We start from the raw sequence: 24,674 nt of genomic DNA on the forward strand, positions 1-24,674 counted from the left end.
GGGAAGATCCCACATGCCGCGGAGCGGCTGGGCCCGTGAGCCATGGCCGCTGAGCCTGCGCGTCCAGAGCCTGTGCTCCGCAACGGGGGAGGCGACAACAGTGAGAGGCCCGCGTAACGCAAAAACAAAACAACAAAAACAAACAAACAAAAAATTATATTGAATTGTTATATGAAAATGTCAAATCCCACTTTTATACCACTGATTTCTTCATTTTTTTTGACTTTGGCATTATTCTTCTCACATCATACTACTCTAACACTCCAGTTCTGACCCCATGGGGACACTCCACCATGTTCAGAGCTGTTCGAACTCTGAGGTATATAGATAACAAACAGAATGCCTACAACTTTCTTGAACAGAACTTTTGTTCTTTTCTCTTGTGATGACCGTCTTTCTTTTACTCCTTCTCCTACTGCTGTAGCCTCATTTTTACAAGAAATGTGTATTCCAGCTTCGTGGGAGGTATTTCTGATCCACCTAGTCTGGCAATTTCCACTCCTCACCCCACCTTTCCCACACAGGCACATGTAATCAACTGGTTGGGTCAAGCCTCCTTATGGTCCACTCCACAATTATCTCATAATGCTGGAAAGAGCTTCACAGATCTTGTTGTATTCCCACAGAAAGGAAGTGACTTGCTCCAGGTCACACTGTTCTGGAACTAAGAGACCTGGCCCCAAGACCAGTTGTTTTTCTAGAAAAGGAATTTCTTGAGTTTCCAAATCAAAGCATCAGGTGAAACAAAAACTGCTGAGAAATGGCTCAGAGACAGGTAATAATTAGACAAATTCTCATATGGTGAAAATATTCAGTGAACATTTTTCTTTTATTCTAAAGTTCTGCTGAAAACAAGTGCTTTCTGTAAGTTCTTGACATTGTACCGGAAGAGACTGATTCAAGAAAATGAAATACTTGTTATAATATCGATGTTTCTTCTATCTCAAAATTTTGCCTATTTCTTATAAACTGGCAGGATCGAGAATATATTTCTTATAGTTTAGCAGCTTGTAGTTTAATTTACTGCATTTTAAGGCATTCTCCTAGTAAATTTGTAATTGAGTAAACTATGCTTTAAAACGTAATATATAAAACATGAACATTTTATGAACAAACCAATTAGGCCTAATAATACATTTTTATGCTTCTAAATTAACAAAATTGCTTTAGATGTACAAGAGATGCTAAAAAGTAAACATTGCATTTTTTTCTATTTTCCTTGAAATATCTTTATTTTAACTATAATAACAAAAAAAGGAAAGATTTTTTGGTGGCTGCAAAACCTTTGTAAATTACATCTTTACTCCTGTGGTATCCTAGTTTCTATCTCAGACATTCTAAAATAACTAAACACATGCTTTTTCCTATGTACAGAAGCCATGGCATAGATAACGAAGGAAACTAGTGTTTAAATTCCTGAAATATTTCCTACTGCTTTTAGGATCAAGTCCGCATTTTTTATAATGGTTTACAGAGCCCAGCGTCATTTGGCCACTGCTTTCTGTTCTGCCCATCAGCCCTTTTGAACTCCTTACTCCAGTCAACCTAACAAGACTTACTTTTCCAAACACAGTGTGCTTTTTCTCCCAGGCAGGCCTTTGTACATGCAGTTTCCTCTATCTGGAACACTTCTTCCTCACCCTCCTAAATGGTTCAATTTAGATATTGATTCTTTCATGCCATAGTGCCTATTTAATAGTAAAAATAGCATCAAATATCTGTTGGATGATGAATGAATAAATGAATGAACAGATGAATGAATGAGTGATAGTTTTTGGTGATGAGAGTAACCCACACTTTGCCCTATCCTTCTGGCCTTGCTTCTTGAGCAGAAGAGACGAGGGCTACAGAAGATAATGAAGGGAGAATTGAGGGAAGATGTAGTGAGGGATTGGAAGTTTTGCAGCAATGGATAAGGGACGAGAGGAAAAGACCAAAATACCTGGAAGATATCATATAGGCCAGGACTTGCTGAACCTTTGCAATAATCCTTAATGTTCTTCCAATTCCCACTGTATTGCTGTATACCAACATGTCCGGTATTTTTCTTGATACATTTTGCTTTCACCCTCTCTTTATATCCTGGGAGAACATAAATCCTTTGGGCACCACTACCCTAAGAATGAATTGGTCAGGCCCATTTCTGAACCCTTCTTCCTCCCCAGCCCCGACTCCAATGCATTGCTGTCTGGATTTGAACATTGCTAAGCAGTGTGTTGGGCATCTGTTCACTATCATATGTAACCTTGTTTTCATCAGGTCATCTCCAGTCTCACTTCAGGAAGACTCCTTGATCTTGGCTGTCTGTTTGCCACAATCATCAAAGGTGTAGGATGCATTTACTCTATTTCCACAGATGTAATTTAGCTTTTCTTACCTAGGTTTCCATGATCAAGTCAGGTTCTTATATCTCCACTTCTTCTCTAGCAGGCTTAGTTCCCTTGTTAAATCATATTTCTATTAACTTGAAGAATAGTCAGTAGGGAAGGTGGAGCAAAGGGCAAGGTGTGAGTCGGCTACAGTGCTCGGATGAAGCTGAGTGGAGGCTAATGAGGACTGAGCAGAGTGTGGATGTCTGGGGGCACCAGCATGTCTGGGTTCCTTTCATGGCATCTAGAACATGTTTGCTGTGGGCCCATGCCCTCTGGTCAGGGCTCTCTCAAGTCCCACGTTTTCATGCAATCTGTTCTGCTTGTTCTATTGATAGTTTGAAGTCTCTTTTCTCTGATCGCCTAAAGGACTAAAGATTCTGCAACTTAAATTACAGTTTGTATTTTTGAGTTTTTATTAGTGTGTATTTACCTAGACTCTTTGTCTAGCCTGTGTTTTCTCCAAAATAATGCACCCTTTAGAGTTAGGGTGATGTCTCAAATGTATGCGTACATCCAACAATATCTAATACAATTTTAGATACAAATATAAAATGTCCAAATCTATAAAGTGGAAAAAGACTTAAATGGGTTGAAATAAACACATGCTTATTAAGCACCTATTATATGCCAAGTGTTTTTCTGGAACGCATTGAGAACCCTGTTCTTTTTTTTTTTTTTTTTTTTTGTGGTACGCGGGCCTCTCACTGTTGTGGTCTATCCCGTTGCGGAGCACAGGCTCCGGACGTGCAGGCTCAGCGGCCATGGCTCACGGGCCCAGCCGCTCCGCGGCATGTGGGATCTTCCCGGACCGGGGCACGAACCTGTTTCCCCTGCATCGGCAGGCAGATTCTCAACCACTGCGCCACCAGGGAAGCCCAAGAACCCTGTTCTTAAAGAAATGAAAATTATTTGGGGGAAAAGATTCAGCACACAGTTTAAACGTACAAAAATGTGCTATGGAGATTTAGAGAATGAGTTCTAAACTGGAAATGAACTATCCAGAGAGATTCATAGAGAAGGCCTTGAAAGGTGAGTAGGATTTGATGGGTGGGAAAGAGAGGAGGCACATTCTATGCTGACTATATAATATAGACTTTTTTTTTTTTCCTACGAAGTATTTTCAATAGAAATTTAGTTTTAATTAATATTATAGGTCACTTAAAAGAACAGATTATATTTATGAATATGTCTAGAGAGTACTGAGCTAAAAGATAGTTCTTATTGTAAGATTTCACAGTATTTCTTATTTTGATAAGTGATACAAATCTTTAGTACCAGTGTAGAAAAAGTATTTTTATAATTTATTTGATTTTGAAACCATTAATTCCAAAAATATCTCCTGGGACTGGTGTTCACTAGAACACATTCTGGGAAATGCTGAGCTAATTGAAAGACTCCAAGACAGGAGCATGTGTGGCATGTTTCGTGGACGCTCCAGTACCTTGTGATGACCAATTTATGGTAAATGGCTGTGTTAATAATAATAGTAAAAAGTGTTGATGCAATTATAGGTTGGAACACAGGAAAAGGCCTACTTTTAATCTTCCTTCCTAGGTTATGAAGAGGCACTAAAGGGTTTTGAGGATCAGAGTGAGATTATCCAATGAGGAAGATAATTCTGGTTTAAATGTGAAGAATGCATTGCAGAAGCCAAACATTTTTGACAGAAAAACCAATTAGGACACTATTACAGTAGTACAGGTGAAAGATAATGGGGATATGGACTAACGAGGGGCAAGTGGAATGTGGAAAGGGCAGACAGGAGGCCTCATAAAAATAGAATACACAGAAATGTAAAGATTGTTCACCCTTGCAAAAACTACTAATGAAATTGACTGCATTCATAGATTAAGGAGAAAAATCTTCAATCATCTTGACTGTATCAGCACAGTTATTTTATAAAATTCAATACTTATTCCTGTTTTTAAAACAAACAAAGGCAAAAAGCAATCTCATAGTAAATAGGGAATGGAAGTAAATGTTCTTAACTCAATAAAGAGAATTTACAAGAAGCCTATAGCAAACGGGCTATTTTATGGTTTTACATTAGAGCCATTTTTATTATAGTCAGGATTTATTGGAGATCTTACCCTATGAATACAATAGGAAAAGGATGAAAAAGAAAAGGGAATAGAAAACAAAGGTATATTTATTTGTGGGTGGTATGATTTTCTATATAAAAAATCTCCCAAATATTTAGACATATTATGAAAGTTAAACATAATTTATACAGGATGGCAAATTGCAGCTTTCTAAATGCTATTCCAAACTTTGTAGCATGACTTTACTGGATCCTAAAAGCTAGAAATCCTAAGAATATATTTACCAACCTCTCTTTCAGCTCACTTTCCACATGTGATCTGGCTTCCACAAGCAGGCACTCACAGGAGATATTTACAACTAAAAATGAGGCAAAGAACATGCTCTGTTGTTCTCGCTGGCAGTGAGAGTTGGAAAATCATTTGGTGTTCTGGGGTGGCAGTAACAGTATCCCAGTGTTTGGACCTCCCCTAGTTTGTAGCTGCTGAGAAGTTTTCATCTTGGAGGCTGAAAAAGTTTGGCCGTGGAGTCAACAGCTGTGGGTAAGCTTCTTGTGCCTGGGTTGTGACTGAGCTGTGACCTTGGGGTCAGCACTTGGACAGTGATTTTTTGATTCTCCAACATTCAATTTCTGGCAGAGATATTTTTTCCTTGCAGGCCAGTTCTAAGATTCTATTCTAGGTGTCCTTCCTGGAAGCTTGACCTAGAGCTTACTAGTCTGGCCCTTTCTACAATTTTGAAGGCATTTAATTCCCTGTATTAAATCCTCTTCTTTGGGGAAGAGGACTAAAGTGATATCTGTTATCTGTAAGACCCTGACTGATGTAGTTAGGTTGCCTGATATAAGATTAATACAATCCAGTTTTTATTTCTATAAAAAAATAGTTTATAAATAAATTCAAAAATGCCCATTTACAATAGCAACAAAAAAGGTGCCTGACCTTTACAAAGAAAATAACAAAAGCTTACTTAAACACATTACAGAAAACATAAAACATGAAAAAACATATGGTACTCATGGGTAGGAAGATCCAATATTATCAAAATGTCAATTCTCTTCAAATTGAAATAAAGATTCGGTGAAATTTCTCCCTAAAATCACAGCAGGTTTGTGTGTGTGTGTGTGTGTGTGTGTGTGTGTGTGTGTGTGTAGAATTTGACAGTCTTATTAAAGAAAATTGAAATTACAGTAGAGAGCCAAAATCGCCTGAGCCAGTGTATATTGATTTAATTACTGAATGACATAGACAACCATATTGACTTTTTTTTGATGTGTATTTGATTTACAATATTTTATTAGCTTCAGGTGTACAGTAATGTGATTCAGTATTTTTACAGATATGTGGCTATTGTAAATAGTGCTGCTGTGAATATTGGAATGCATGTATCTCCTTGAGTTAATGTTTTCATTTATTTTCTGGACATTTACCCAGGAGTGAAATTGCTGGATCATATGGTAGTTCTATTTTTAGTTTTTTGAAGAACTTCCATACTGTTTTCCATAGTGGCTGTACCAATTTACATTCCCACTAACAGTGTATAAGTTTTTCCTTTTTCTCTGTATCATTAATGACATTTGTTATTTGTAGAATTTTTGACGATAGCAGTTCTGACAGGTGTGAGGTGATATCTCATTTTGTTTTTCATTTCTCTAATAATTAGCAATATTGAGTATCTTTTCACATGCCTTTTTAGTCACCTGTATGTCATCTTTGGAAAAATGTCTATTCAAGTCTTTTGCCCATTTTTTTAATTGGGTTGTTTGTTTTTCTGATATTGAGTTATATGAGCTGTTTATATATTTTTGGATATTAACCTCTTTTTGATCATATCATTTGCAAATATTTCTCCCATTCCATAGGCTGTCTTTTCATTTTGTTGATGGTTTCCTTTGCTGGGCAAAAGCTTTAAAGTTTAATTAGGTCCATTTGTTTATTTTTGCTTTTATTTATTTTGCCGTAGAAACAGATCCAAAAAAGTATTGCTACGGTTTATGTTAAAGAGTATTCTGCCTATGTTTTCTTCTAGGGATGTTAAGGTTTCAGTTCTTAAATTTAGATCTTTAAACCATTTTGAGTTTATTTTTGTATATGGTGTGAGGAAATGTTCTAATCTCATTCTTTTACATGTAGCTGCCTGGTTTTCCAAGGACCATTTATTGAAGAGACTCTCTTTTCTCCATTTTATCTTCTTGCCTCCTTCATCATAGATTAATTGATCATAAGTGTGTGGGTTTATTTCTGGGCTCTCGATTCTGTTCCATTGATCTATGTGTCTGTTTTTGTGCCAGTATCATGCTGTTTTGATTACTGTAGCTTTGTAGTATCATCTAAAGTCTGGGAGCATGATGCCCTCAGCTTTGTTCTTTTTTCTCAAAAAAATTGCTTTGGCAATTTGAGGTCTTTTGTGGTTCCATGTAAATTTTAGGATTTCTTTGTATCATTTTCAAATTCCTTCATCAATGTTGTATAATTTTCAGAGTAGATGTCTTTCACCTCCTTGGCTAAGTTTATTCCTAAGTATTTTATTCTTTGCGGTACAATTTTAAACAGGATTTTTTTTTTGCCTTCTCTTTTTGATAGTTCATTATTAGGGTAGGGAAAAGCAACAGATTTCTGTATATTAACTTTGTATCCTGTAATTTTACTGAATTCATTTATTAGTTATAATACTTTTTTGATGGAGACATTAGGGTTTTCTGTATATAGTGTCATGTTGTCTGCAGTGGCAGTTTTACTTCTTCCCTTCCAATTTGGATGCATTTATTTATTTCTCTTGTCTGATTGCTGTGGCTAGGGTTTCTAATACTATGTTAAACAGAAGTGGCGAGAGTGGACATCCTTGTCTTGTTCCTGAATTTAGAGGAAAGGCTTTTAGCTTTTCACTGTTGAGTATGATGTTTGCTGTGGGTTTGTCATAAATGGCTTTTATCATTTTGAGACATGTTCCCTCTATACACACTTTGAAGAGAGTTTTTATCATGAATGGATGATGAATTTTGTCAAATGTTTTTCTCTGCATCTACTGAGATAATCATGTGATTTTTAAAATCCTTTCTTATGTTATTTGGTGTATCACACTGATTGATTTCTGAATATTGAACCACTATTGCAACCCTGGAATTAATCCAACTTGTTCTTGGCATGTGATCTTTTTTATGTACTGTTGGATTTGGTTTGCTAAATATTTTGTTGAGGATTTTTGCATCTGTATTTATCAAAGATATGGGCCTGTAATTTTCTGTTTTGCTGTTTATTTATCTGGTTTTGGTATCAGGGTGATGATGGCCTGGTATAGAATGAATTTGAGAGTGTTCCATCCTCATCAGTTTTTTGGAATAGTTTGAGAAGTATAGGCATTAATTCTTCTTTATTAGAATTCTCCTGTGAATTCTGGCCCTGGACTTTTGTTTGCTGGAAGTTTTTTTACAAATTCAATTTCACTACTAGTGATTAGTCTGTTCAAATTGTCTATTTCTTCTTGATTCAGTCTTGGCAGGTTGTATGTTTGTAATAATTTGTCCAATTCTTCTAGGTTGTCCAATTTGTTGTCATATAACTGCTCATAGTATTCTCTTAGGATTTTTTGTATCTCTCTGGTATCAGTTGTTGTTTCTCATCTTTCATTTCTATTTTGTTTATTTGGGTCTTCTCTCTTTCCATCTTGATAAGCCTAGCTATCAAGATTTATCGATTTTGTTTATCTTTAAAAAAAAACAGCTCTGGTTTCATTGATCTTTTCTATTTTTTTTTAACTTTAGTTTTTAAATTTCCTTTCTGATCTTTACTATTTCCTTCCTTCTGCTGACTTTGGACTTTGTTTTTCTTTTTAAAATTCCTTTAGGTGGTATGGTAGGTTGTTTATTTGAAATTTTTCTTCTTTCAGGAAGGCCTGTATTGCCATAAACTTCCTTCTTAGAAAGGTTTTTGTAACATAACATAGATTTTGGAGTGTTGTGTATCCATTTTCATTTATCTCATGGTACTTTCTAATTTCCTCTTTAATTTCTTCATTGACCCATTATATTTTTAGTAGTATGTTGTTTAGTCTCCATGTGTTTGTGCTTTCTCCATTTTATCTCTGTAATTGATTTCTAGTTTCATACCATTGTGGTCAGAAAAAATGCATGATATAATTTCTGTCTTCTTAAATTTGTTGAGACTTGTTCTGTGGCTTAGCATGTGATCTGTGCTGGAGAATGTTCCATGTGTACTTGAAAAGAATGTGTATTCTGCTGTTTGGGGATATAATGTTCTGTGGATATCTATTAAGTCCAACTGGTCTCTTGTGTCCTTTAAGACCACTGTTGGCTTATTGATCTTCTATGTGGATGATCTGTCCATTGATGTCACTGAGGTGTTAATGTCCCCTACTATTATTGTATTATTTTCTATTTCTCCCTTTATGTCTAATAGTATTTGCTTTATATATTTAGGTGCTTCTGTACTGGGTGCATATACATTAACGAGTGTAATATCCTCTTCTTGTGCTGATTCCTTTATTGTTGTATAATGCCCTTCTTAGTCTTTTGTTATAGCCTTTGTTTTAAAGTCTCTTTTGTCTGATATGTATATTGCTACCCCCACTTTCTTGTTGTTTCTCTTTTCATGAAATATCTTTTTCCATCCTCTTACTGTCAGTCTCTGTGTCTCTGTATTTAACTCTGAAGTGAGCCGCCTGTGGGCAGCATATAGAAGCGAATTTTTTTTAATCCAATCAGCCACCCTATGTCTTTTGATTAGAGCATTTACTCCATTATTATAAAGTAATTATTGATAGGAATGTACTTATTGCCATTTTATTACTTGTGTCTGTTTGTTTTTGTAGTTCTTCTCTTTTCATTTCTTCTTTCTTGTGTGTCTTCCCTTGTGGTTTGATGATTTTCTTTAGTAGTGTTCTTGTGTTCCTTTCTTTTTGGTTTTTGTATATCTACTTGTTTTAAATTGGTAGTCCTTTAAGTTCAAACACATTCTATAAGGTCTACAGTTTTACTCCTCTTCCCCATATTTTGTGTTTTTGATGTTATATTTTACATCTTCATGTTTATCCCTTGACTGTTTATTGTAGTTATAGTTGCTTTTACAGTTTTTTGTCTTTTAATTTTTGTACTGGCTTATTTAAGTGATTGATCCTCAGTCTTTACTATATATTTGCCTTTCCTAGTGGGCTTTTCCCTTTTCTATAGATTCTTTTCCACTTAGTAAACACCCTTTAACATTTCTTTTAGGGTGAGTTTAACACTGATGAACCCTTTTAGTTTTTGATATCTGAGAGTTTCTTTATCTCTCCTTCTTTTCTAAATGATAATCTTGCTGGATAGAGTGTCCTAGGTTGTAGGTTTTTCCCTTTCAGCTCTTTGAATATATCATGCCACTCCCTTCTGGCCTGCAAAGTTTCTGCAGAGAAATCAGCTGATAGCCTTGTGGGTGTTCCCTTGTATATGACTCTTTGTTTCTCTCTTGCTGCCTTTAGAATTCTTTCTTTATCTTTAATTTTTGCCATTTTAATTATAATATGTCCTGGCATGGGTCTGTTTGGGTTCATCTTGTTTGGGATCATCTTTGCTTCCTATACCTGGATATCTGTTTCCTTCTTCAGGTTTGGGAAGTTTTCAGCCATAATTTCCTCAAATACATTTTTGATCTCCTTCTGTCTCTTTTCTCTGTCTATGACCCCTTTAAAGTGAATGTTGGTATGCTTAATGTTATCCCAGATATCTCTTAAACTATTCTCATTTTTAAAAATTTGTTTTTCTTTTTGCTGTTCTGGTTGAGTGATTTTAATTATTCTATCTTTCAGATCACTTATGCGGTCTTCTGTTTAACTGAGTCTGCTATTCATTCCTTCAAGTGTGTTTTTTTATTTTAGCTATTGAATTCTTTATTTCTGATTGTGTCTTTTTAGTATTTTCTAGTTCCTTGTTAGTATTTTCACTGTTTTCATCTGTTCTTTTCCCTAATTTAGTTAACATTTTATCACCAATGCTTTGAATTCTTTGTCTGGTAAATTGTTTACTTCTCTTTCATTATTTACGTTTTCAAGGGTTTGATTTTGCTCTTTCAATAGAGAGCAGTTCCTCTGCCTTTTCATTTTGCTTAATTTTCTCTGCCTCTATGAATTTAGGTGAAACAGTTACCTATTGCAGTCTCGAAGGGTTGTTTTTATGTGGGAGCATCCTCATGCAGACTGTGTGTGCCAAATGTCTTTGTTGGGAGATCTGGATTTGATGTGGACACAAATCATGTCTTTCCTTAGGGCGTACTGGCACCTATCACCCTGGTAGTTGGTAGAGATGGGGGTGCTAGAGCTGGAACCGGGTGTGAGCTGGACTTTTCCTGTCTCAGTGGCTGTCACCACTCTATCGGAGGTGGGGTCTGATCCCAAGTAGCTGGAGCAGAAGCCCTGATGGTGCGGCCTGGGGTGGCTCTTTTCACTTTAGGTGTGTGTTTTCCCTTCTCCCTGCACTGGGACCTTTGACCCAGAGGGGAAGGGTGCTGAAGCAAGTGAGGTTAAGATTTCAACATATGAATTTTGGGGGGACGTAAACATTCTGTTCATAACCTGTGGTAAGTTATAAGTTACATGCATTGATTTCCAAATATTAAATCAAACTTTTATTCCCAGAATAAACATAACTTAATTTTGATAAATCATGCAAAAAATTAACATGATTTTGTATCTGAGAAAACTGTGTGCATGGATGAATTGAAATTAATTGACAGTATATCTAAGACATTTAGAATTTGGATGTGATGATATTCAACCAAAGGTATGTGGAAAAGACTTTGATTTGAGAGAAGAAAATGGTTATTATTATTATTTTGGAATTGCCAAATTTTTATTTCCTTCAGTTTAACAGAGTGCTCCTCCAAAGTAGTTATATAAAATGTGATACTCATTACCATGAATATCAGTATAAGAACAGCTTTTTCACTGAACACTAAAATAATATTGGAGCCTATGAGAACTAAGTAAATATATGGTTAAAAATACATTTATAAAAAATAAGAAATTTTCTACCCAAAAGAGTTTGGTATCAGCTCATATATGATATTATTTTCTGTTCATTGAATTGTTTATCTATTTGTCCTATCTTTTATTTCTTTCTAAAGGATATGTAGGGGATTTACCACAGAGCTTTTAAAGATGAATAGTTAAACAAAGGGGAAAGGCTGTTTCAAGCAGAAAGAGCTAGAGAAAAGGAAAATCAGAAGAGTATGGTGCACCAATCCAAAAATGGGCAGAAGAACTAAATAGACATTTCTCCAAAGAAGATATACAGATCACCAACAAACACATGAAAGAATGCTCAACATCATTAATCATTAGAGAAATGCAAATCAAAACGACAATGAGATATCATCTCACACCGGTCAGATTGGCCATCATCAAAAACTCTAGAAATAATAAATGCTGGAGAGGGTGTGGAGAAAAGGGAACCCTCTTGCACTGCTGGTGGGAATGTAAATTGATACAGCCACTATGGAGAACAGTATGGAGGTTCCTTAAAAAACTACAAATAGAACTACCATACGACCCCGCAATCCCACTACTGGGCATATACCCTGAGAAAACCATAATTCAAAAAGAGTCATGTACCAAAATGTTCATTGCAGCTCTATTTACAATAGCAAGGACATGGAAGCAACCTAACTGTCCATCAACAGATGAATGGATAAAGAAGATGTGGCACATATATACAATGGAATATTACTCAGCCATAAAAAGAAATGAAACTGAGTTATTTGTAATGAGGTGGATAGAACTGGAGTCTGTCATACAGAGTGAAGTAAGTCAGAAGGAGAAAAACAAATACCGTATGCTAACACATATATATGGAATCTAAGAAAAAAAAATGTCATGAAGAGATTAGTGGTAGGACAGGAATAAAACACAGACCTACTAGAGCATGGACTTGAGGACATGGGGAGGGGGAAGGGTAAGCTGTGACGAAGTGAGAGAGTGGCAGGGACATATATGCACTACCAAATGTAAATTAGATAGCTAGTGGGAAGCTGCCGCATAGCACAGGGAGATCACCTCTGTGCTTTGTGACCATGAGAGGGGTGGGATAGGGAGGGTGGGAGGGAGGGAGACGCAAGAGGGAAGAGATATGGGAACATATGTATATGTATAACTGATTCACTTTGTTGTAAAGCAGAAACTAACATACCATTGTAAAGCAGTTGTACTCCAATACACATGGTTAAAAAAAAAAAAGAAAAGAAAAGAAGAGTATGGTGCAATCATAATTCTACAACAAATGTCTTATACCAACGTTTGAAAAGGAGGAGTTTTTGCACAGGATGAGACAGCAATTTCTCAAGAATATAATTCATTGACAGATTACCTAGCAGATTGCAACCAGATATTTAGAATGGGCTTCTTATCTTTCTGATGGGTAATTGAATCAGATGAGTCATAATAGAGCCTACTATTTCTCAATTTGGGTGCCAGTGGGAAGTGGTCTGAAGACTGAAGAACACATGAGCTCCTTCTGAAATAAAGTCACTTCCTGTTTAGGATCTCCTCAGTACAATTAGAAGTAATCTTAGTTTACAGACCTTACTTGGTTATCAAGGGAAATAATGAGCATGGGATCATATTCATAAGATTTTAAATTTGACTTTATGAAGAAGCCAAAGTCAGACAATACACTAATTTTATCCTATGCTATAATTTCTGACACTCTTACATATTAACTGGAATTAGAACTGTTAAATAGGGCCCACAAAAATTTAAGAGTATGCAAATTATAGAAAAATTATTAGGACATGTTTTTGACCTGTATTTTGTTTGCTACACACAACATTGTGTAGATAATAAAAACAATGAAAGAAATTTAAACTCAAAATGGATTTATGTTTTGCGATCCAAATTTTAACAGGGCAGAGATATAATCAGTTAGATAAAAGATCCATTTATTAGCAAATGAGCAAGTTTACAAACCATCAGCAAGCAAGTATAAATACAATGCTACTCATCACCAGGTACTTGAGATAACAACCACCTTAGTAAACAAATAAGCAAATGAAAAGAAAATTTGTGTTATTTACAATCTCTGAAAGATTACATTAAGGAAATAATTAAAAGGATGATAGTCCTAAAGCATCTGGGTGCCATTTATTTTCATTTTCGAGGGAGGAGAAAATTATCCTTTAGAACAGGATGAGCTGCGATACAGGGCTTGGCAAAAATGAAATAAGATTCTAAACCTTCTCTCTGAAATTTCTTTCAAGTGGGCTGCATTCAGTGACATTTTAAAATTTCTGGTGTTCATTTTATTTCACTAACTGTCTTTCTTCTGTAATCCTGACTGGACCCCCTTTTATATTTCTCTTCCTAACTCCTCCATGTCATTCTCCTCTATGAGTTAATCCTTTCTTTACAAGAAACTTTGGAAACATGAATTTTCTGATGACTTTAGCTAATATCTTCATTCCAGATCCTTTTTCTGAGCTTCTTTACAATGTTTCTCACTACTCACAGGCGTCTTCAAGTCAAGTCAGCTCCATTCAAATTGACCTCAGTAAACATAAATCCTCATCCATGTTTCATAGTGTGCTGGCTAGTGGGGATTACAAGATAAATAAAACCTAGTTTCTGTTCACAAGAATTTTAGTAGCAAAACCAGATACCTGCATAAATAGCCACAGTGTACTATGATGAGTGTCAAAATTATTTCTATAAAGTGGTGAGAAATTTAATTCTATCCACTGGGGCAAAGAGTGGCTTTGAAAACTGTGACCTTCAAGCCAGGTCTTGAGGGATGAGTAAGACTTAAGAGGTAAATGAGAGCTGAAGAAGAGCTTTATAGTCTGGAAGAGCAGTATGGATGGAGCATGTGTGCACTAAACTATCTAGTGGGTTTGAGGGTCAATGAAGAAGCCAATGTGGCCAGACCGCAGTGGTCCTGCTGGCAGTGGGTGGCAAAGTAGCCTGGAGTCAGGCTTGACAAAATCCGTGTTAGGCTTAGGGGCTCTCCTCCAGCTTCTGAGAAAGCCTCCGATAGTAATGTTGTAAGCATACAGTTTGGGGAAGGTAGATTTTAGAAATTAGATCTGTCACAATGATGCCAGGAAAAATAGTATGGATATAACAATTAGGCAAATGAAATGTGGGGGAATGGAAAGAAAATTAATTTTAAGAGCCTTTCAATAGTATCCACATGGTTTTGGAAAGCAAGGAGAATTGTAAATGTCGAGGGACGAGTGGTGGTGGTTGAGAAATGGAAGATGTCAAGAATTCCTTAACTTTTTAGCGTGGGCACCACAGAGAGTGATGCTGTTGGCTGAGAGAAGGGGTAGGATTCAATGGAAAGATAGATTCCATTTTGCACGTGTTGGCTCTTGGTCATCCAGGTGGAGGTATTCAGAAGAAGGTAGCACAATTAGTCTGGAGCTTAGGAGAGAGAAAGGAGGGAGACTGACCTTTAGGAGGCATCCACATACACATGGTAGTGAAGCCTTGAGATTGGAGAAGTTACTCAGAGAAAGAGTAAGGAATGAGGGGAAAGGCAAGGATATCCCACTGGTGAGAAAGTTGGAATCATTACTTAAGGCGAAAGCAGAAGAAAAGATGCAGTAGGAGGTATTTCACATGAATATCTTCCTGGCTTTTAAACTTCATTTGCTCAAAGCCATTAAATATTCTTCCTGAAATCAGTTTCCCTTTTGCTCTTCTATTTTTGTTAATAGCGTCAACATTGTTCCTATCACTCAGAATGTAAACCTTGGAGCTATGGTCTTAATAGTCCTCTGTCTCTATCCATGCTTACTTTAGATTCCCTCTCATAACCATTTCTTCCATGTTCATCTTTCCCACCATGGCCCACTTCCCCATGATCTTCCACATCTCATGGCTCTAGCTTTGCAATGACTTACCCAGTCTTTTCTCTGCTGCTGCTCGTGCCTTCTCTCCACAAATGCGTTGCTCTTCTTAAAATATGTTTTTCGTTATTTCAAGGGCAGTGGTTTTCAATATCTCCACATTGCTTACAGAATTGAGGTCAAACTGCTTTATTTGTCATTCAAATTCTTTCATAGTCTCACTTCACCTTCTTTGTGAATCCTTATCCTTCTCCCCTACATGTGTGTTTTCTCCAGAATACTTGTTCCATGTATGGTAACTCTGGCAGTAACTCGACTTCTCCTTTGGGACTTTTTTTTACTCCATTCTTTCCCCTATTATTTCTATAATTTGTCTGTGTATTTCAAGCCCAAATATCACTCTTCTGTGGTTCTAGTTTCAAAAACTACTTATTTGGATCCTACCAAAAACAAACAAGTATTGTTAATTTTTTGTGTGTTCATGTCTCTAAATTGCATGTGCCTTGAAAATGGGGACTGTCTTAACTGTATCAGTTCCATGATCCTATATTCACTAGGACAAAGTTTGACTTATGTAATTCTCAAGTATATATCAGGTAAATGAAAATAATCATGGCATTATTACTTCTGGACTCTGAGAGAAATTTTTCAAACTGCTGAAGGATTTGACCAACAAAGTGATTTTACAACAAAAATGGTGTTATATTGGTCACCTTTGCCTGAAACAATCTTCTTGGAGAAGTGAACTTTATAATATTTCTAAGCAAAATTACAATTTATTTGAGATCCTGTTGTTTTGCATACTTTTGTTGTTTCAGGGTGTTAGGAAAGTGTATCAATACAGAACTCAGTGGGCTACCACTCCTAGTTTCTCCCTCTTGACCCACTTGAATTACTGGGAAGGCTGATGCAGCTTTAAATTACTATTTCTGTCAAAACCAAAAGAATAGCTATCATCATATAATACATATTAATACCAAAGCAGATCAACTTGAGGCTCACCTGGAGCCTCAGATAATTAGTGGTTCCTGAATCATTTTCAGGGTGGACTATTTTTTATGTGTGTGAAATATACTACTTCTTAGAGAGAAACATCCTTTAGGACTCTTTTATTTTTATGGTCACTTCTGTGATTCACATTTGCCATATATTTTAAGGACACAGATGATTGTCTTGTGTTCTTTCATGTACAGCCCATTGCCTGGCTGGTAGGCATTGTGCTGAACTCACTTTTTCTGCACAGCTTGTTAATTTCTGCTGTGCTTTCCTCCACCCTCCACTGTGGTCAGGGAATATTTTCTGTTATCCTTATCCATAACTACTGATTCCCTATTTAGATCCATGCAATTTTTCCCTTTGAAAAAGTAGCCTTGCCTCATACATGTGGAAATCCATTGTGTTTATTACTAGTATCATTTTGAATTCTCATCTTAACCTGAATGTTGCTAAATATCTCTACCAACCTACATTTTTATCCCATTACTGAGGACACTGATGAACTTTAAAAAAAAATGGTCCCAGTATTCACCCTGGCAGAATACTGCTTGCTATGTCCCCTCCGGGTAACATTACTCTTATAGAGGAAATTTATTCTGAATGACCCTCCAACTAGCAATTAGGCAGTCTGGGCCATAATTTCTCATTGAATTGATAATGGGGTAATGAAGGAAAAATTGTAAAGCTTTGCTAAAGTCAAAAGGGGCTCCGTTGTCTCTCTTCTATCTACCTATCCTGTCATTTCTTCATAGAAGATTAATCTTGTAATTTCATAAAATGCTGTCACAAGCTTTATGGCTTCATCACCAAGTAGCTGATATCCTCATTATGGCCTTCTTGTGGCTAGAATAATTCTTCATACAACATATTTGAATTCAAAGGTGGAGTTTCAGGAGGTTACTATGAGTATTCTTTCTTTATCGTAAATTTTCTGATATTTCTCCACAATCAAGGGGAATGTTTAGGAAAGATTTGCAGTGTTAAATTTGAGTGATAAATTCCTTTCTACCTATGATAGAATAGAGCTCTGTGTGGTCTACAAGATTGTAGCATAGGTTCTGTTTCTGTTGTGTGATGATTATCCTCAAATGTGCCAGAGGAGAGATGGCAAAGACAGAGAGCTTATTCTTTGAATGCTCACTATGTCTTAGTAACCTCTTCTAAACACTACTTTGTATGTCATGAACATGAGTCATTCAGAAGGGACAAAGGGCTTTTAAGGGTAAATGTATGATAAAAGATGGTTATGGTGTCAGAAAATAACAACTTTCTTCTGATGCTGATCTTATTATGCATGACCATACAGGCTGAGATCATCAGTCTCACTGAGGTTTAATTGGGCCTGCCATTGGAATGAATTGTCCATAACACCCAGTCTATAAACTGGCATGTTTTTACTTCTCTGAACGGTGACTCACTAGGCCACTGAAATGAGCAGAGATTAGTGTGTGTCTACTGCACACACCCCCAGAGCTATCCCAGGTTTAATGTGCCTTCATCAAGGTACTATGATGCCCTTCAAAGCTACAGCATAGAGTAGAGCTTCTTGAACATCTATTGCAGAACTTGTGGTTCTATGGGGGCTTCAAGAAAGAAGGTATCACTTCTCTTTGAAGGGCATGACATTGGATTTGCGTTTAGTTTGCATCTGACTGAATCCATCAGGTCATCTAATCTTTTTCATCATATCCTAATTTAAAAAAAAGTTCTTCGTTTTCTCACACAAAACTCCTAATAGGCTCTATATTAATTTGATTTTTGATGTTTGTCTATTTTACTACATTTGTTTTCCATTACTGTTACTTCTCTCTTTTTCTAAATCATTAGTTTCTGACTTCATCTTTTCTTCTTTTAGCTATTCTATTGATAGATTGTGCTTTTTTTTTTTTTTTGGTATGGCTCACTGGTATTTGATATAATACATAACATCTTCCTTTTTCTTTAATTGTTAATAAGAAATTTAACACTATGCAACTGCAACAATAGTTTTGGCCACATGCCTTCTTGGTGAGGGGGCAGGTTAAGTTGCTGTAACAAACAGATCCCAAAAAACAGTGGCTCAGACAAGGTAGTAATGTATTTCTCTCCAACATACTAGTCCATATAAGTAAGCCAAGTGGCTCTGCTTTACAGTATAATTCACGGGACCTAAGTTTCTTTCATTTACTTATTCTGCCATTCCTGCAGTGTTGTCTTCATCTTCATCATTAGAACCAAGACAACAAAACTCTCAGGTCTAGTCCACAGAATAGAAAGAGAGAAAAAGTCCAGAATAAGTAACTTTGTCTAGAAGATGATGGCCTGGAAGTTGTGCCAGTTATTTCTCTAAATCTCATTGGCCAGACCATCATGAACAATCTTAGTTACAAAGAAGGTTGGAAAATGTAGTCTGTAGCTTTGTGACATTCTAAGTCAATAAAAAAATAGGCAAAATCAATATTGGAGCCCACCCTTATTTTAGTAAGCAATCCTCTCATTTGTCCTATTTCCTAGTTTATGATTTTATTTTCCTCTTTGATTCAGTAGTAATTTTGAAGAATTTTAGAATTCCATTAATTTGAGTTTTAAAAAATATTATTAATTTCCAACTTAATTCTGTTGTGGTTAAAGAAATAAATATGTTTACTTTCTTCTTGTTTTGAATAAGAGGGCTTAGGCCCTTGTCGATTATTATAAATATTCCATGGATTCTTGAAAAGAAAGTCTAAAATCTGTTTGTAGGATTAAAAATCCAAATGTACCTCATAATAACTTTCTTAATAATATTTTCAACTTGTCAACATTTTTCAGTACTTTTTTCCCATTGATCTAGAAAAAGAGATTGTTGCATTAAGAGCTCCAACAATTATTGTATGTCTGACATTTTTGCTTTATATATTTTATTCTGTCATTCAACACATAAAATTCCATGACTCTTTTATTCTGAAGGTTATATGTTTTATTAATATAAAATAACCCTGTTTTTTCTTTTTAAATTTTTATTTGAATTTAATATTTTATACTATGAATGTTGAAGTTTTTGCTTTGTTTTCATTGGTTTATTGAGTTTAGTAATGAGAAAGTTGAATTATTTTGGATTGTAAGAAGATGTATTCAGCATGAAGGGTGCTTATTGTTGGGGGGTGAGGAAGAGTGCGTGGAACATTTTTTAATTAAAAAAAAAAAAAAGACCTAGAGACTCTCTGGTATGGAAGGAATTGAGAAACATTTTCCTTCCCCAAGATTTAAGTTACTTAAATCTATCAATGTGGTTAAGAGTGACCTGTCCAGATTCTGGTGACTGGGAACAGATAAACTTCCTGAGATAAATGAGGGCTTAAATAGCCTGGATCAGTGGACTTATCTGAGTACTAGGTTGGTTGTTAAAGGTGGAATGTGCTTCTGGCTTCCTGAGACAGTGGACATGGAACTTTCCCAGCCCAGCCATCTTTAGGCTAAGCTTTTGCCCAGAGGAACCAGGCCTGCAGGTAAATCTAAATTGCTTAACATTGAAGAGCCCAGATAAATGTTGGCTAAGAACACTTTGGTGGATCATAACATGTTCTTTGTGGAAAATTCTCTGTTGGTAGGTTGTAATATAGTACTTCATCCCTGCATATGGATGAAATATATTTCCCTACCCTATTCTCAGGCTTTGCTGTATTACTTATTTTAACTAATGGAATTGAGATGATGTGCCATCTTATTACCAAGTGACTGTTTTAAAGAAAATTGCGTGGTTCAGTTAAGCTCCTTGTGGTTTTTCCCTCAGCCATGAGAATAGCATGCTTCAAATAGGAGATGCTTCTTCTGCCAGACCCTGGAATGAAGACTTGTGAAACATATCTGAACTGAATCCCAGCACAGAGCAAAACTGCAATTGATCAGCCACCTACATGTAATGTGAATAAGAAATAAACCTCAGTTGTCATAATTCACTGAAATTTGGAGGGAGGGTATTTGTTACAAAGCCCAACCTAGCAAAACTGACTAATACAGAAATTTGTATCTGGAAGTTTTGCCTTCCATGGCACTAGAGGAGAAAACGGAGTAGATTTTTGGGTCATGTGCAAGCAATGGGAAGATTTTTTAAAATATATTTCTTGTTTGTTTTATTTTGGATGTATGAGATGAGAATGTTGCATAAGAATATTTTGGGAAATATTTGTTACTAAAACAGTATTCCAAGGGAAGCCTATCCATATTGTTCCTTTTTTGACTACTTGCACAAACAGTGAAACTTAGCCTTCAAAAATCTTCAAAAGTTTGTATATGGACATTTATAAAACTTGGTAATACAGTATAATGAATCTCTGTATACACTTTGCACAGTTTGGATAGTTATCAACATTCTACCGTTGTGCTCTGGATGACTATCTGCATATTTTTGCTGCAGATGGCCATATGATATTAAACTCTACCTATCTAGTCTGTCTATATCTATTTGTCTGTTTATCTATCTGTCTATCTACTGTCTATATCATCTACCACCCTCATTTTTGAGTTCATTTAAGAGATAAATTCTTCAGTTTGTATTTCTAGCAGATATGAACTTAAAAATCGTAACTGTGGTATCAATATCACACTCATTAACATTTTAAATTTAATATTATGTAGTATTCATTTGTTGATTTTATCCAAATTATTTCAAAAATGCCTAAATAATTGGTTTGTGTGAATTAGCATCAAAACATGGTTCATCTTTTATATTTGATTGACATATCTGTTATGTTTCTTTTATTCAATAATAGTTCAGCCTCCTTTTATTCCATCTCATTTATGTTGTTGAAAAACGGGGTCACTTTGTAGAGTTTTCCACATTTTGAAAATGGTTGATTGTTTTCTCATAGTCTCATATAACTTTGTACTCTATCATCAGATTTCCTGTAAGCTAGTAGTTAGAGCTAGAAGCTTGGTGACATGCAGGTTAATGTGTTGTTGATGCTGCTGCTGCTGCTCTTCCTCTTACATTACACAGAGGTGCATGATATTTGATGGTTGTACTTTAGTTATGCTAAGATTGGTTAGTAGGATCAGGTTCCCTCCATTAAATTTCCCCATGTTTCTACTGATGGTTTAAGCAGTTTTTGCTGATAAGTATCTAAATGTATTATTTCATTAAGGGTTACAGAATGGTGATTTCTTAGTTTATTATTTCTTTTACATTTATTAGCTAAGATTCTTTTATAGATATAGCTGTCTCTTATCAACTATTTGATAGTTGATAACTGAAATTTTTTCCATACAGGAAAGGCAGGATAGATGCTTGAATCTTTCCCTTTACCAATTTTCAGAATAATCACCTTCAGTGATTATCAATAAACTGTTTTATTATTATTATGAACTCAAATTATTTTATCTTTGGCTATTTGAGGCCCTTTACATCTGACTCCTGTGTCTCTTTACAATGATCCCATTAGTCTTTGGTAATTTCTTGCTTTCAGGCACAACATGTCCAAGTCTTATACATTTACATTTCCTGCCCCCAAACATGGATTCAGCTGTTATTCCTAGAAATCCTGGATCCTCTTAATTATAAATGGATTTAGGGATATTAATATAAGCACTAAGGGTACTAATTGCTACTGAGTTGCTGTTGCTTTTAGTCCTTTTTAATGGACAAAACCAGAATATATGTAATGTTTATAAAGGGAAAATAAGAGTTTCTGCTCATCTTTCCAATTCAAATGGAATTATAATAGCTGTTAGTTGACCCTATTTAAAGTACTATAGTATTTGTATATTTTTTCTCTTATCCTAAAAGTCTTGGATCCTCATGATCTTAATAATGTTTGCTTACTCCTCATTTATTGATCATCTTTCTTTCTTTCAATCAATCTATATCTATGTATAGTACTTTATTTCTTAGTACTATATTGAGGTCCTGTTTAGAGGCCAGTCATTTGCCCTCGTTGAGCAGCTGATTAAGTTCACACCCCAAACACTTCCCTTTTCTGGGGTTACTATGCACCCACCCTTATCATCCTGGAGCTAAATATCAAACACGAGGGACATCCCCTCTGCCCAGGAACCTGGGAAATTATTCAATTCAGCTGATCCACTGGAATCCTGTGAAACCTAGCTAACCTCATCCTGCTTGCCATATATAAGCTGCTCCCTCCAGCTGCAGCTTGCTGTTACGTTGTCCCTAGTGCAACCCCTTATGTGGACCTGTGTGTTGGCCTTCTGTTGTTTGGAGCTGTAAATAACAAAGAGTTCTGCCTTTCATCTATCTAAGTGTAATTTTGTGTGTGTGTGTGTGTGTCCCACCAACAAAAAGATCTTTAAACCATATAAAAATGATGTCTCTCTCTCTCTGTTTCAAAATAACACAGTATTATTACCAATAATCAGATAAATGAATGCAGTTTGTATGTATTTTGTTTTTAGAACAGTTCCCCCTACGGAGGTGTGTATTTCAAAATCCTTCTCTTCAAATCCTTCTCTTCAAATCCTTCTCTTCAAATCCTTCTCTTCACTTGAAATAATATTCTGTGTGGCTATGCCAACAATTTGACATACAGTTAGGCTCATTTGTTCCAGCTTGTTTTTGATTTTAGGGATTGCTTTGCTTTTTTAAAGTTTAATTTCATTTTTAAATTATGCAAAATATCTACATAGCTGCAAGATTAAAGGTACAAAACAAGACAGATGAAGAGAAGCCTAACTTCCATAACTGCCCCAAACCCTCTCACATTTTGTCCTTTCTCTGTAGGCTACCATTTTTACTAGTTCTTGATTTCACATTCTAATGTTTCTTTATGAAAAAGTGTATATGTTCTCTCTCTCTGTCTCTCAAACACACACACATATGCACGTGCATATATTTTCCTTATTTTTCTTTCATCAAACATAGAATACTATGCACACTCTTCTGTACCTCGTTTTCTTAATTAATATTTCCTGAAGATGACTCCATACAATGTATAGTTCTTACTCTTTTTTTAGAAAGAACTTTATTGTCAACAAGAGTTTTACATTTGCAGAAAAATTGCACAGGTTTTACAGAGTATCCACATACCTTGCATCCACCTTCCTTTATTATTAATATCTTGCATTAATATGGTAAATTTTTTAACCATTAATGAATTCAATACTGATATTAGTAATGAAAGGCTCTACTTTGCTCATATTTCCTTAGTTTTAATCTAATATTCTTTTTTTGTTCTAGAATCCCATCCAAGACACCACATTACATTTATGGGCATTTCTCTTTAGACTCCTCTTGGCTGTGATAGTTTCTCAGACTTCCCTTGTTTGCAATAACCTTGAGAGTTGTTTTTTTTAACATCTTTATTGGAGTATAATTGCTTTACAATGTCGTGTTAGCTTCTGCTGTACAACAAAGTGAATCAGCTATATGTATACATATATCCCCATATCCCCTCTCTCTTGCGTCTCCTTCCCACCCTCCCTATCCCACCCTTCTAGGTGGTCACAAAGCACCAAACTGATCTCCCTGTGCTATGCAGCTGCTTCCCACTAGCTATCTATTTTACATTTGGTAGTGTGTATATGTCAATGCTATGCTCTCACCTTGTTCCAGCTTCCCCTCCCCGCCCCGTGTCCTCAAGTCCATTCTCTATGCCTGCGTCTCTATTCCTGTCCTCCCGTAGGTTCATCAGAACCATATTTTTTTTTTAGATTCCATATATATGTGTTAGCATATGGTATTTGTTTTTCTCTTTCCGACTTATTTCACTCTGTATCACAGACTCTAGGTCCATCCACCTCACTACAAATAACTCAATTTCACTTCTTTTTATGGCTGAGTAATATTCCATTGCATATATGTGCCACATCTTCTTTATCCATTCATCTGTCGATAGACACTTAGGTTGCTTCCGTGTCCTGGCTATTGCAAATGGTGCTGCCATGACCATTGTGGTACATGTCTCTTTGAATTATGGTTTTCTCAGAGTATATGCCTAGCAGTGTGATGGCTGGGTCATATGGTAGTTCTATTTTTAGTTTTTTAAGGAACCTCCATACTGTTCTCCATAGTGGCTGTATCAATTTACATTCCAACAGTGCAAGAGGGTTCCCTTTTCTCGACACCCTCTCCAGCAAAGAATATACAATGGAGAAAAGACAGTGTCTTCAATAAGTGGTGCTGGGAAAACTGGATAGCTACATGTAGAAGAATGAAATTAGAACACTTCCTAACACCATACACAGAAACTCAGAATGGATTAAAGACCCAAACGTAAAGCCAGACACTATAAAACCCTTAGAGGAAAACATAGGAAGAACACTCTATGACATAAATCACAGCAAGATCCTTTTTGACCCACCTCCTAGAGTAATGGAAATAAAAAAATAAAATAAACAAATGGGACCTAATGAAACTTAAAAGCTTTTGCACAGCAAAGGAAACCATAAACAAGATAAAAAGACAACCTTGATAGTTTTGAAGAGTACTACACAGATTAGACTATCCTTCTATTGTGATTTTTCT

This window comes from Physeter macrocephalus, chromosome 1 (genome assembly GCF_002837175.3).
Source record: "Physeter macrocephalus isolate SW-GA chromosome 1, ASM283717v5, whole genome shotgun sequence".
NCBI classification, from domain to species: domain Eukaryota; kingdom Metazoa; phylum Chordata; class Mammalia; order Artiodactyla; family Physeteridae; genus Physeter; species Physeter macrocephalus.